Source organism: Carassius carassius, chromosome 26 (assembly GCF_963082965.1).
Source record: "Carassius carassius chromosome 26, fCarCar2.1, whole genome shotgun sequence".
Lineage (NCBI taxonomy): Eukaryota > Metazoa > Chordata > Actinopteri > Cypriniformes > Cyprinidae > Carassius > Carassius carassius.
Window position 1 is genome coordinate 5179399 of NC_081780.1, and position 14490 is coordinate 5193888.

The following is a 14490-nucleotide window of genomic DNA, read 5'->3' on the forward strand; positions in this document are numbered from 1 at the left end:
CGGAGTGCTTGGAAGCGACAGCAGTGATGGATCGTGAAAACACTTTTGTTTGCATAGTATTTTTGTCTTGTTTTCCAGTGCAAATATCTAAACATTCTTAAAACCAAAAATATTTACTTGATTTAAGGAACATTTATTTATTAAGTCTTGTTTACTGAGAAATTGATGAAATTATGCTAACCTAATTGTAAAATTTAGGTTAACTATTACAATATTAGGATGTTGTGTCTTTTCATTCTCATGTGTAATTGTAGGTTTTGTTTTTGCAAAAAAAAGGTGTACTTTCAAAGGATTTTGATATAAAATTCCAACTAAAATCACAAAAAAGCTAAGGTGATATTGTTCGATACAATGCAGTGACCAAAGATGACCTCTCTTGATCTTGATACTGTACTGATTAAGTTAGTTAAGAAGTCTAGTGATGATACCAGCACCACAACATAGCCTGCTGGAGAGCAACATCAAAAACATGCTGGTCTTCTAAGCAGGGTTTGATCAGTCTATCTACTTGTCTGTACTAGTCTTGCATTAGGCATGCTTGCTCACAATGGAAAGATTTCCTTTCAATCAGTATTGCCAAAGATCTGTAATGCAAAGTTGTCACTGGCAGGGTTTCAACGTGCTTTATCTTATTAATGCTGTTGCATGAATGCATTGAGTCATACATTTTTATTACATTTAACTCATTATTTTCCCATGATTTAGGGCAAAGCTACAACATTTTAGTTACTGTAGATAACTGTAGATCTAAACCAAAAAGTTCTTCCCCTTGCACTATGACTTCAGGCTGCATTTCATCATATGCAATTGTTTCTGTGAATACTGCTGGAGAGATTCAGGTGTATATACATTTATGAATGTTGCTGTAGAGCTTATGAGTATTATCATGCATTATGCATTAGTCTTTTTTTTCTATATCGGTATGTTGCAATCAGAGGCTTCTGACAGAGGCAGCACTAAAGAACTGCCGAGGGATTTGGGTGAGAGCGGGCGGTTCTGCTCTGCACATTTGAACACATTGAGTGAGGAATAGGGTTTAAGGAGTGAGCTAAGGAGATTGTGAGGGCACTAGCAGAGCACCGGTAATAGACTGGTATAATAGCTGTATAAATCCTGCTTGAGCCTAGACACACACACACACACACACACACACACACTCACATATGGCCACGCTTTCTCTAAAACACTCTAATTTTCTCCTCTCACATGTTTTCTTGTTCTTGCACCAATTGAAACACAATTTCCCCACAGTTTAGCTTCACACACATACACTCACTAGACGAGAGAGTGACCTCGCTGCCCCGGCCCTCACAGCAGCTTTAATTGGTGTCATTAAGAGCTCTGAAAGCCGGGAGATAATTGGCCGGGCCCACTTGAGCAAACAGGACTTCAATGGAGTCATTTAACAGCGTGATAGGGTGAGGGACTGGGGAGTCCTGGGAAGAGGGCTGACAGCTAGAGAGGGGGAAATGGGGTGTTTGGGTTAAAAAAGGGTTCCTCTTAAACAAGATTTCTGGGGGCAGATGGTGGGAGTTCACCTAATCAAGCGCTGTGACCTAGTAACACTGAAACACAATGTGCTGTTATTGTTCCAAATTTGCCTGCTCTCTAAAAATAGTTAGTTTTATAGATTTGGAGGCATTACAAATGCTAAACGGCATCTAAATGTTTAGATTAGTGTACTGTTTTCTTGTCAGTAGGGTTTCCTGAAGCAACTATGAGTATTAAGGCCCACTCACACCAAGAATGCTAATTATAACGATAACTATATTAGCATCCACACCAAGGCACAAGACTGTTTTGTTGTACCAATTATGTCATCTGACACTTCTTTTGGATCTAACTGTAATTATTTCCCACATCCAAGTTCCAGGTTATAATATGCAAAAGTCTAAACATTAATCTCTTCATTTTACAGAAAGTAGTGAAATTTACCCAAAATAAAAATGCACATTTAAAGGGCTCCTCTTTTGGTGGCAGCTTTCAAAATGACCGCAGGACAGTGTGAACACATGGAGACTCATATCTCAGTGTGCAATGATCTGACTGACTTGAAAGTCAATTAATGTTTCTCTTTATAATTCGAGTTCAGAAATGTAAGTTAGCTTAATAGGTACGTTTACCTTAGTTGTTGTCCTTGGTATGACCGGCCTTTACTGTGGTTTATGCTTTCTGCTAAAATTAAAGATGCTTTTCCCAGCAAATGCCAAAGAACTCTCCAAAAAAAACAAATAAAAAAAACATGTTTTTTCGAACATATTTACTCCACTTTAAAGAACCTTTTTTACAATAGAAAAGGTTCAATGGATGTTAAATGCCAAGGAGATGCCAATAAGGGACCTTTCTTTTTAGTGTACAGTAATGATTTCTACCTCAAAACGTGCAGCTTCTGTGTTTTTTACTTTTGTAGGTGATCAAATTTGCAATTTGTCATGTGGTTTGGGGTAGATTTAGAACAATAGGCTACTCACTGTGAATGCACCAGTTAAAAAAAAATCATTGTATGTTTAGTATTTTTACAAAAAATGTTTAGTATGTTTTCTGTAATTTTGTAATGGAATTTAAATGTGATGTAAATGCAGGCTCTGTTCCTCATTGTTGGCATTCCAAGTGTCAATAAAGGGAGAATGAAAAGTTGTCTCAGACTAAAAGTGTAATACAACTTGTAGTTTTGTTTGCTGTAATTCAGAAAGAGAGTCTGAATGGCCTTCATGAAGTGAAAAGAGACGTGTACATTTCCTTGGTTGTGTGGAGTCGTGGTGGGCTCTGTAGGGGCATCGAGATGTTTGGAGGGACTCGGAGCAGCAGCAGGTCTTTTGTTGGATTCATTTAAGACTGAGGTTTCTCACTGCACTGCCACAACATTGTGGCTTTTATTAGAGTCCCCTCACATATTCACAGCCAGACTCACGAACTCAGGAAGTTCAGGTTTTGTGGAAAAATAAATAAATAAATGCACCTTCCATCAGCTTCCCTTAACATTCTGATGTGTTTTTTTTTTTTTTCATGCTTTTCCCCCCTCAAAGCATCTTTATTTTTGTTCCTTTTAAAAATTGCACTTTTCTTTCAGCTTTTATGTGTCTTGCTACTTTCTGCTTTCTAACAACATCCCTAATAACTCTGTTTCTAAAGCCTAAAGCCTTTGCCTAGGGCGCATTTCATGACTGATTTCACCTCATTGTAAGCTAGTTTACAGAAACACGCCGACTTCAACACGTTCAAATGGACGAATGGAATCTGGGGTACCATTAATCCGCTGTGCAGCATTTGGGAGCAATTTGGCATTTTGCATCATCACTTTCTCTTAGCTCTTACCACCTCTCCTCCACCACCAACTCTCTCTCTTGGTCCGATGATGAAAAGATGGATTCAAACCCGCCAGTAATGAGGATTAGCAGGGCAGGGAATGTTTGTCAGAGAGCCAAGCAGATCAAAGATGCTTCTCAGCGGACCATGAACTCCTCCAAACCCGTGATACCAAGAGTATGTGGTCATTTACATGAGCAAAACAAACAAGCAAGCAGCAACACCCCTGGACAAAGCACCGGGTGTTGTGGCTCGTCTGTAACACTAGCGAGGCACATCTTTACCGTATGACCCCAAATGACACAGCAGGGGCCCGCGCTGTGTGTCCCGGGCCGGACGGCTGTGTTGATCTATTGTAAATCACGCCTCTTTCAGCCGGCCAACTCAAACATGGCCCCGGTGAATGGGACTCATTGGACTGCTGGTGTGGTCCTCCGTTTATTTGCCTCCACATCCACGGAGGCTCTTTTAAAGAGCCATTTAGAGCTTGCAGAGGCCTCGAGATGACATTTAAAGCAGACGTAGCGGAAGGGCCGCAGTGCAGGACACGCTACAGGTGCTGCTACAGTTGTGCATCTGTGTGTATTCGAGCATGTTGGTCTGAATGGTTACTGTGAGTTAAGACTCCCTCGATGGTGTTCTGCATTCCAGGAGTGCTGTGATTATCACCATCATTTGTTATTACAATGCAAACAGACAGATGTTTAGATAGATGGAAACTGACTTGTAGTCAGAAAGTCATGAGGAATAATTATTAATGGCTGACAGATATGGGTTTTGGATAATGACAGATGTAATGCACTGCATGATGTTTAACATATTTTGCTTAAACGATGAAATGTATACATTTTAAGATTATTATTCTATATTATTGAATATCTATAGACATGCACATATAGATTCATTAACATAATATAAAAGATGCATCTTAGTTTTTGTGTGTGTGTGTGTGTAATAATAATATTGTTAGATATGCATTTGAATATGTATATTTATAGTTGTATCTAAAGAAAACATTTTCATTTTATCTCCTGTTTTAAAAACTTAAATTAACATTTTATTTTGATTATTTATACTGTAGATATTTCATATATACACTAACTTTCAAAAGTTTGGAGTCGGTAAGATTTTAAAAAGCTTTTAAAAGAGGTCTCTTATGCTCACTAAGGCTGCATTTATTTGATCAAAATTACAGTGATTTGAATGAACTGTTTACTATTTGAATATATTTTAAAGTGTTAATATATCTCTACGTTTAAGCTGAATTTTCATCATCATTACTCCTGTTCTAATATGCGGATTCGGTCTATTATAAATAATGTTGAAATCCTTTTTTCAGGATTCTTTAATAAATAGTTTAAGATAATTTTTTTGAACTTTTGAACAGTGTTCTACAAAATATTTCTTTGAAATAAAAATTATTGTAAAAATTTTTTAAATGTCTTTACTGTCACTTTTGATTAATGTAAAGCATCCTTGCTGAATAAAAGTGTTCATTTATTTCAAAAGAAAAAACTGACCCCAAATTTTTGAACTGTAATGTGTGTGTACATAGCCTACATATAAAACATTAATGCAAAATAAGTATTTGATAAGAGGAAAATGTTCATTATTCATTGTCAATGCTGACGGTAGGGCACAGTTATTGACAGAAAGAAAATGATTGAGCATAATGATCTAGAGTGGACAGTCAAAAGTCAAGCGTTTCATTAGCGATGGATTCAGACAGTGATGGGTCAGTAAGGGAACTGCACAGATTGTAAGATGCCTCAGACAGACATTTTTGAAAGACAGTTGGTGTAGGCAGACAGCAAGGCACACAGATAGACGGGCAGAGCCGTGATGTGAGGGGTGAAGCCTGTGGGAACGCAGAGAGTGTGAGTGCCCTGCAGGCTTTTCTGCCAGCGTGACGGCTTTCGGCTGCAGCTCTATGTCCTGAGGTCCTCTTGTTCAGCAGTGAGATGGAGCAGTGTGTATGTGTGTGTGTGAGAGAGAGAGAGACACAGCGGTGTGCAATGTATCCCAGTTATAGCCTGGTGTTTGTCAAAGCCAGATTTGTGTGTGTGAAAGAGAAGAAAAAGTTGGCAAAGTTTTCGTACGTGTCAGCGCATTTGCTTTTGTTTATGTTACATGGCAGTTTGTGTCTCCATATAGGAGTGTGTTTTTGTGCTTTCCCTCTTCCAAGAGAGAAAGATGAGTGAATGATGGTGTTAAGAGGGAGGGATGGAGAGGAAGATGGACACAAGTCATATCTGGTGGGAAATATCGCCCCTCTATGGCAGCTTAGTGTCACTGCGCCGCCGCCTGTGGGGAAATGGACAGGGAATTGATTTCTAAAAGCTGGGATGCATGAGAAACAGCACAGAGCGATCGTGTAACACATTCTCTCTCTCTGTGCTCGAGCCAAGATGTCAGACAAAAGATGAAATTATTAAGAAGATGAAAATCAGTATTGATCCGAGGGTTTTCCTCTTTGTCACCTTGTCCCATAGATCTTTGCTTAGATCATGCTCTGTGTATCATTGTTTAGGTGGAGGATGGAGGGACGATGGAAATGAGAGGAGGAAGTGTAAGCTCTTTTATTGATCCTGAGCGTGAAGGGCTTTAACACCCTGAACGGCTCTTGACTTCAGATTCAGCATTCCTGCACATTCTGTGTATTTACTCCTATTTTAAATAAAATCTAATGTAGTAATGTGTCAGTTGGCTCTTGTCTTGTATATGTGTAATTTAGGGATTACAACTGTGCTGATATCTGAAAAACCATTTTACGTGGTTATTTGGTCTCCCAGCCTAGCAACGCTGGTTTAACAAATCTATCTTGCTGGTCTTAGAAGGGTTTTGGGCACTTATCAGCTCATCAGACTGGGAAACCAGCCGGCCAAACATCTTGACCAGGTTTGTTGACAGGCTAGACCAGTATAAACCATCTAAAACCACCAAATCTTTGGCAGGTATAAGCTGTTTCTCAGCTGTATTCTCTGCTTTGCATCTGGCTGCGTTAATTTTCTCCCCCACAAAAATGCCAAATTACTTGTTCTCCTTCAAATTATCACTCTCATCTCTCCCACTCTCTCTATCTCCTCATTCAGCGTCGTGAGGATAGAGATGCTGCTGCCACGCACGCCGTATATCAGGGTGATAACTCACTGTCAAGGGAATTGATTTTGGGATCTCTCAGGACGGAGGGCCTTGAATTGTTTTTGATAGTCAGTACTGTCAAGACGGATACCCTGAGCAAGATTAATTCCACTGTCGTCGTACTTTCTGTTTTCAAGTCTATGAAATGATCTCATGCTGGCAGATGTTCTGATTCGAGGACAATGGGTTCTGCTTAAGAGTCATTCCTGCAGCTGCAGACAGAGGGCGCTCTCCCCTTTAGAGAAAACATGGGGGAGGTTTTGGGGAAGGCAGATAGACAGAGATAGAGGCAAAGATCTGCCCGCAGAGGAAGCCAAAAGAAAGCAGGCACAGAAGGAATGCACTTGAGAGAGTTGTTTTGTAATCTTTTCTGATTTTATGCAGAAGTAATAGAGAAAGCAAGAGAGTACTATTATAAAGAACAGACAGGTGATATTCAGTACAGCTCATGTTTTTTTGTTATATTGCTTAAATATGTAACAATGACAAACTAAATCCACACATGGATTTCTCACAATGCCGATAATCTCAAAATGACCACATACCGGTCAATTTATCTGTCTCTATCCCGCTCCTGACCCCCACCATCCCCTCTTTCTTTCTTCCTCGCTTTCCTTGCTGTAATTTATAGCGTGTTAAAGAAACAGATCATGCATGGAGAGCTCAGGCAGCATGTGTGCATGGGGATTTTTGCAGTTTAGTTAATAGTACATATCATATCTGGATTTCACACCAGCGCTCCCCAGGGACCCGGCTACACTGGCTGCAATTAGACTGACAGTGGGCAGGCAGGCAGGGCTCCCAGCAGAGCCTCTGAGAACCACTAATCAGCCCTGAGAGCACGCTGCGGGACGGAGGGGGTCAGACCCGAAGAAGGACAGATAGAGTGTTCGCTTTAAACCAGCTCAAGTTGTCCTGACAGTGGATGAAGATAACTCCAGCCAGAGAATCCAAATTGATCATTACAATTTGGCATTAAGCTGTCTTTCAAATATAATTCTCAGACATATTTTATATATTTTAATCAATAATATAGTTTATAAACATTTCTGTTTATTGTGTGTGTGTGTGTGTGTGTATAGTGTTTTTATACCTTAATTTACATTTTAAAAGTTATAAAATACAGAAATATGTTTTTTTTTATTTTACATATTGTTTTTTTATTACAATACATTTTCTTACATTTTAAAAGTTGTAAAAATTAAATCAATTTTGTTTTAATGTATTATTAATATATTTAAACTTCTTATTATTTTGACCCAACCAGGGTAATATATATATTTAAAAAAAAAATTTTTTTTGTTAAATCTGAAATGTAGAGGTAAGGTATATAGTCTTTAAATGTGGACAATCTGACATTTTTTTGAAAATCTAGTATATTATAAATGAGGTAATGTTTTGCTCTGTGGTCTCTTTTTCTTCCATAGTAATGTAATGTAAAGAAATATAAGAATGTAATGTACATTTACGTATTTGATAAGACAACAGAATTATGTACAGTCAGACAGTCATTATCACAAAATAAAAGAGTTAAATCTAATATTTTCCCTTGCATAGCTGTTCACTCCTATGAAGTAGCAATTCAGAAAATGAAAACAAATTCAAAGCAGGAAGGACAAAATTCGAACTGATGGCTCTGGGTATTCAAATGATGTAAGTGGCCATTTGAAAGGGTTTTGAGCCAAGCTCAGGAACGGCCAAAGAGGATTCTTAGCATCTCAGAAACATTGGAGAGGGAATCCAGGGATGAAAAGATTTGAAAGGATTTGGGAAATTTTAGGTCTTCGTTTTTTTTTTAGCTTCAATGATTATTTGGTAGAGCAGTCATGTTTACCATGGGGATTTGTGGCAGCAAGCATGCGTCATAGATGTTTTCCGTAAAAAGCATGTATAATGCATGAGTGCTGATGCTGATGGACTCCTATAGTGGTTTAGATGCTGCTTGTGGTCTGTCTCTCCCATGTGCTTGTAGCTGGACATTCGAGAGGCAGTCTGAAACTCTTCAGCATTTCCTGTGTCCGTCATGGCCCATGTCCGTCCTTCAGTACCACACGGCTCAAAAAACACACAGCCCTCCAGGCTCTCTCTGTATGAGTTCCCTTTCCCATTTACCTCTTCACACTCCACATTCCTGTACGCACCACTGTGATCAATCAGTATCTGTGCCCAGCTGTCTGCTCTATAGTTCTGCATGGCTACAGACAACACTCATGTTCTTGGTTCGAGCCCAAACACCAATTTGGGCCGTTCCATTAGTAGCCTGTGAAAGGGGGTTGTTCTCTGCGTGTGGGCATTTACCAGATGCTGCTGCCGCTGTGAGAGACTATCATCAATCTGGGTTCAGCTGGCAATGGATTTCCCCCCATTGCGGCCCACATTTGCTCAAACACACACTCGCCTCTGGTGGATCGCTTAATAACTTTCAAACAATAAAATATTGCAGAGATATGAAGGAAATCTTGCTTCAAATGCATTTAATTGATTAAAAAGACAGTAGAGCAATTCTAGCTTTACAAAAGCTTTCTATTTCAAATAAATGCTGTTTATTTGAACTTTCTATTCATCAGAGAATCCTAAAAAAAGTAAGGTTTCCACAAAAAAAATACAAAAGTATCAAGCAGCAAAACTGCTTTCAACATTGATAATAATATCTGTTTCTTAAACAGCAAATCAGCATGTTAGCCTGATTTCTGAAGGATCATGTGACAATGCAGCTGTCATCACTGGAATAATATACATTTAAAAATTAATTCAAAATATAAAACTGTGATTAAAAATTTGAATAATATTTCACAATATTACTGTTTTTACTGTATTTTTAATAACAAAATGCAGCCTTAAAGAGCATAAATGTCTTTCAAAAGCATAAAATAAATCTTAACAACCGCAATTTATTAATTGTGATCTTACAATGCTGTCAAAAGCTTTTTCCAGCATTAGTTGTCTCATAGTAAATGTGTTGTTCCATATTTAGTTATGCGGAGCAGAATTATGGACCAATGAGATTTCATTGTGGGCAGGACCTCTCAGTGTGATGCAACAAAAATAGAAACAGAAAAGACTAACTACATATGTACTCTATGTGTACGTGTGGCTGTTGTTACTGGTTGCATCAAAATAATAATAATAATTACATGCCAGAGATGGTCAAGCATGTTACACTGTTTGAAGATCCCATAATAATTTATTTATCCCCTCCAGTAGCTCAAACAGCCTGGTGTTTGCAATGCCTCTGTCATAGTAAATGCATAAATGGATGAAAAGTCTACCTTGAATGTAATGTAAGATGCTTTAAAAGCATCTGCCTAATGCATAAATGTCAGTTTACTGTTGGCATTTTGGTGAAAACAGTATTTACAGTGGCAGTAACTTCCCTTTCTTTCTGTCTGGCTCTGTCTCTCTCTCTCTCTCTCTCTCTCTCTCTATCTGGCGGCCTTCAAACTGTCTTTTGCCCACCTAAGCGGCACAGTATCGCCCGCTGTGGGGTTGAGGGAGGGTGTGAGTGAGCGAGCGAGCCGACTCTGGGTGGCTGCCAGGTCTAGATCTGTGGAGGCTGGAGCAGAGGGGAGGGCAGGTGGAGAGGAGCCAGCTTCCCCAAGCAAGAGAGGTCAGAACTGGGCAGCCATCTCCCGGGAGCTGCGGGAGAGAGAGCCGAGCCTGTGTGGAGGAGGAAGAGGCAGGCAGTGGAGCGCAACACTGCAGAGAAGAGTAACAAACACCCTGACACTCAGCACACAGTGAGAGAGTTAGTGTGTGTGTGTGTTCTACACTTGAAATATCAGCGGTGGTGCAGTATGAAAGATTTTTAAGAATTTGAGAGTTTGTGATTGTGTAATGGTGCTAAGACCTTGAGAATGTTCTGAAGCCAGAATAAGTGTGTGTGTTGGAGACAGAGAGAGCCTGAAGGTCTGTAGAAAAAGGGAGCTGGTGAGTGCAGTTGCTATTGGAACAGGCCGTCCACACTCTAATCTGACTCTGCTGGAGGGCGAGAAGACGGGAATGTGGCGAGAACGATGCGAAGGAAGTAGAGATGATGAGAGAGACAGTGAGAAATGCAGTATGTAAATTCAGGGGTGTAAGAATGATCTGAAATGTGTAGAGGGAAACATTATGAACCTAATCAGCCTGGCTCATGAATATTAATGAGGTGGTTATTTGGTGAGGTAGGTGAGGGTACATTAGCCATATAGGATTATTGTGTTTGTTTAGGCCATATTAGCAACATTTAGTGGACAAAAAGTTCCGTTGTCTGTTGCGATGTATGAAGCACAGCTTGCACAGAAGTCATTTTCGAACCAAAATTGTGAACTTTTTTGTCCTTGTGTGAAACTCCCAAACATAGATTCCCATTTAAATGACTAGATATTGGTCAAAAGATTTTTCCAAGCAACAGTAAGTGTGACCGCATCTTTAAAATGTTGTTTTATGTGTCAAACTACAGATTTTTACACTGCAGATGAACAAAATAAATCTTAAAATACAATGACTATTTACTTAAATATGGGGGGAATAGGATAACTAATCTCTAACTAAACTCATCTCAATGATACTAAAATAACCCTGCTTTGGAGGTCACATATCGCTCTACAGTTGCTGTAATTGTTTCCTTGTATCTTAGAGAGGGAGTTTAATCTGAAACTTCTCTAGAATTCTGCTGTCACGTGACTGCTTGATATCTGCATGTGGTCTGATATACTGTATCTGAGTCTTTCTTTGCGTGAACAAACAGACGGCCAGGAGGCAGTTGGACATACACGCATCTGTTGTCTGTCGTCAGGCAGAAATCTGCAGCGTCTCTCCTTCTGTTTCAGCAGTCAGTGTGCTTTCATTTAGCTTTTTATGTAATTTGTTTGTTGCGTTAGACATCACTAAAAGGAAAGGAAATGTCTCTAGTGCTGCTAAGTTGTTTTTGGTTTTCAATTTTGCATTTTTCGAGATCTCCGATACAAACACAAGCCAGAAAACATACTCTGTGTATGTTAACTAAGTCAAATAGTGATTTAGGCACTGATTTAGTAAATTCTCATTTGATCTATCAGTCTAATTATAACGGTCACTTTTTAACTGATTGAATTGAAAATCAAGTAGTTTTCTTGCTGTATATCTGATTTAACTTGGAAATGTATCACATTAAGTAAATCAAATGTGTTGCAAACAACATTCCACCTCAGCTTGAACTTACGTCCTTGCATTAACAAACATTAGTACTCAAATGGGTGGTTAGTCATCTTGTACATGAAGTATACATTGCATTCTGACACATTTTACATGTTAAATCAGCCTTTCAAAACTGGATGGCTCTAAGCATTTGCATAGAGAACATTTTACTGTAAGTACCATTTGTTCTGTTCTGAAACACCCTTTTGTCTTATAATATGTTTGCATGATAAAATAACAACTCTTAATGGTGAACAGACCGTTGTGATGGCCAAGCACCTATAGATTTAGAAAAAAATATTTTTGCTGTTAAATCACACATTTAATGCGGTAAACATTCATTTGTACTTAAACATAGACAGAATGCTTTTGGCAATTCAGGCTTTTTAGTGTGGACCGAACGAGACGGCTGTCTGTCAGCGTGGGTCTCACCTCAGGAAGAGGGTTGAGCTCAACCTCGCCCTGATTATGGAGACCTGGTCCAGAAGATTCAGTGTTTTTCTTCTACTGGCCAACAGATTGTACGTGAGCCAGCAGGGAGAGGCTAAATGACCTTCTGTGGTGCTTTCTTTTCCATCTCTGCCCTACCCATCGAGACACACGTCCAGTTTTCTGTTGTTAGAGAGCAGCTTTGACACCCTCAGAGAGTTTTGTTGTTGCCTTCACGTTTGACATTGATAATTCTCATGAAAGTAAGCCATGTTTCTTCGTGCAGAGAGGAATCATGAAGACGGGAGGGAGGGAGTGAGTTGGGATCTCATCTGGAGGTGTGAGCTTAGAGGAGTGCTCATGATGAAGTGTGGGAGAGAGTGATGAATGCGTGTCAGAATTAAGAGTGCCTCGGGGAGCTGGGTGGATCAGACCAGCCGTGGCCTTGGGCTCTCTCTGTCTCTCTCTCTCTCTCTCTTATAGCTAATCTGTTCTGAGAGAGAAAGAGAAGGACAGATGCTCCAAGCATGATGCTTTATTTTGCACTTTTGCTTGTTTATTAGGCTCGCTTTGAGTTGTTTTGCCTTTTTCTCAAACACTCGCCAACTCTTTTGTATCTACAGCAGCCTTAAAACGTATCTAGACACGTTTAAAGATATCTGAACGTCCTTGCACTTAATAAAGCATTCCAAGAAGTAGCATTTATTGTGAAGAAGGCTCAAGCACAGTTTTCAAGACAAACAACACTTTACAATAGAGTCCCATTTGTCACTGTTAGTTAATGCATTAAAAATAGAGTACATTTTCATTTGTGCGTTTGGCATATGTTTTTTTTCCTTATCCAGATCCAAAGCAACTTACATTGCATTCACATTTTACATTTGATCAGTTCTTGCTTTCACATCCCAATCGAACCCATGATCTTATCATTGCAACTTTTGATTGTAATAACATATCAGTAAGATTAACAAATGCTTTAGTTCATATTAACAGATGTAGTTATCTATCAATGAACAATTGGAAGCTTGTTGTAAAGTGTTACCCTAAATATTTAATGAAATAAATTTTGATATACAGTCCAAAATCCAAATATTTGGACATGTTCTAGTTGTCATATGTCTATAGTTTATGTGATAAACCTATGGTTAGGATATCAGCCATTATTGGAATATAGTCAGATATGCAAAAATTCAGCTGATTTGTACCAATAAAGGTATTGACCAAGTGACATATCTCTAAAGGTACCATGAGAATGAGGCATTTATAGTGCTATATAGTGTAGCATACTTAATGCAGCCACTAAAAATCACCTTTTTGTTAAAATTTATTGCAAAAATTGCTCAGGAGATTTGAAGTTAGTTCTAAGAAAAACAGCATTTTTGCAAATGCCATTTCTTTGTAATTATATCTTTTAATGTAAATAACTTTTTAGTGGGCTCTCAGGATTGCTGTACCTGACTAACCCACCTTCATTGTTGCCCTTCCCTGCTTTTTACCCAACAATAATTTCATTTAATCATTATCTGGGCGCAAAGAGAGTACGTCTATCTGAGGTTTGTCAGATAAAAGTGTGTGTGTGTGTGTGTGTGTGTGTGTGTGTGTGTGGAGCTGCCCTGCTGTCTGTGCCCAACACACTTCAGGGAATCATGGGTTTGTTCTCACAGGGACGACACACACTGTTACTGCATTTGCTGCGTGTTCTGTCAGAAAAAGGTGTTCTGATCGGACATAGTCTTCACAGTGGGAAATAACAGAGTGAGAGGGAAACATTGAGCAAGTGTGTGTGAAAGAGTGAGAGAGCAAGAGAGAGAGGAGGAGAGAGAAAAAAAACAGAAGCAGTGGGTGTTTGGAGAAAAGTCACCTTGACGGCTCTATTTAAAAAGAAGCGTTCGGAGGACCTTGGGTATTGAGCAGTTTTAGTCTAATTGTTTTTCACAGAAAGAACTCGGCTGGAAAAACACAAGGGAGGGCTTACGTGAGAGAGTGAGAGAAAGAGAGAATCATACAGTTTTGTTCATGTCCTGCATTTTTTCTCAGCAGTGTGGCATTAGAAAGGATCAGAGACCCCGAGGAACATGCAGTTAAAGGTCAAAACCTCTAAAAGGACGGTCACCTACCAAAGACACACTAAGTACCATACATGCAGTTTAAAAGTTCATATTCTGTCGACTAAATAAATAATCTGACATAAAATGTCACTTAAATGCTTTAGTACAGCTTGACTTCTGTTCCACAAAATATTCAAAGGCCTTTCTATATAGGCTTTTTATTTTTGGTATTTCTGCTATAATTTCCAGAAACTGGGAGTGTTTACACATTGAATTAATTAACTAAACATTTCTGGATTTCAGAAGATTCATGAAGTACTGTATGTTAACTCCTGATTTTTTTTTTTTTGATTCAAGTTAGATTATTTTTATTTATAGATAATAATTATTTGTAAATAATGAAGTCATC

General features: G+C 38.9%; 1 protein-coding gene across 1 annotated transcript in view; it reads left to right on the forward strand.

Moving 5' to 3' along the window:
- Window positions 1-14490, forward strand: part of LOC132105583 (protein Wnt-5b-like) — a 76589-nt gene that overhangs the window by 6744 nt on the left and 55355 nt on the right. The window lies entirely within an intron of this gene.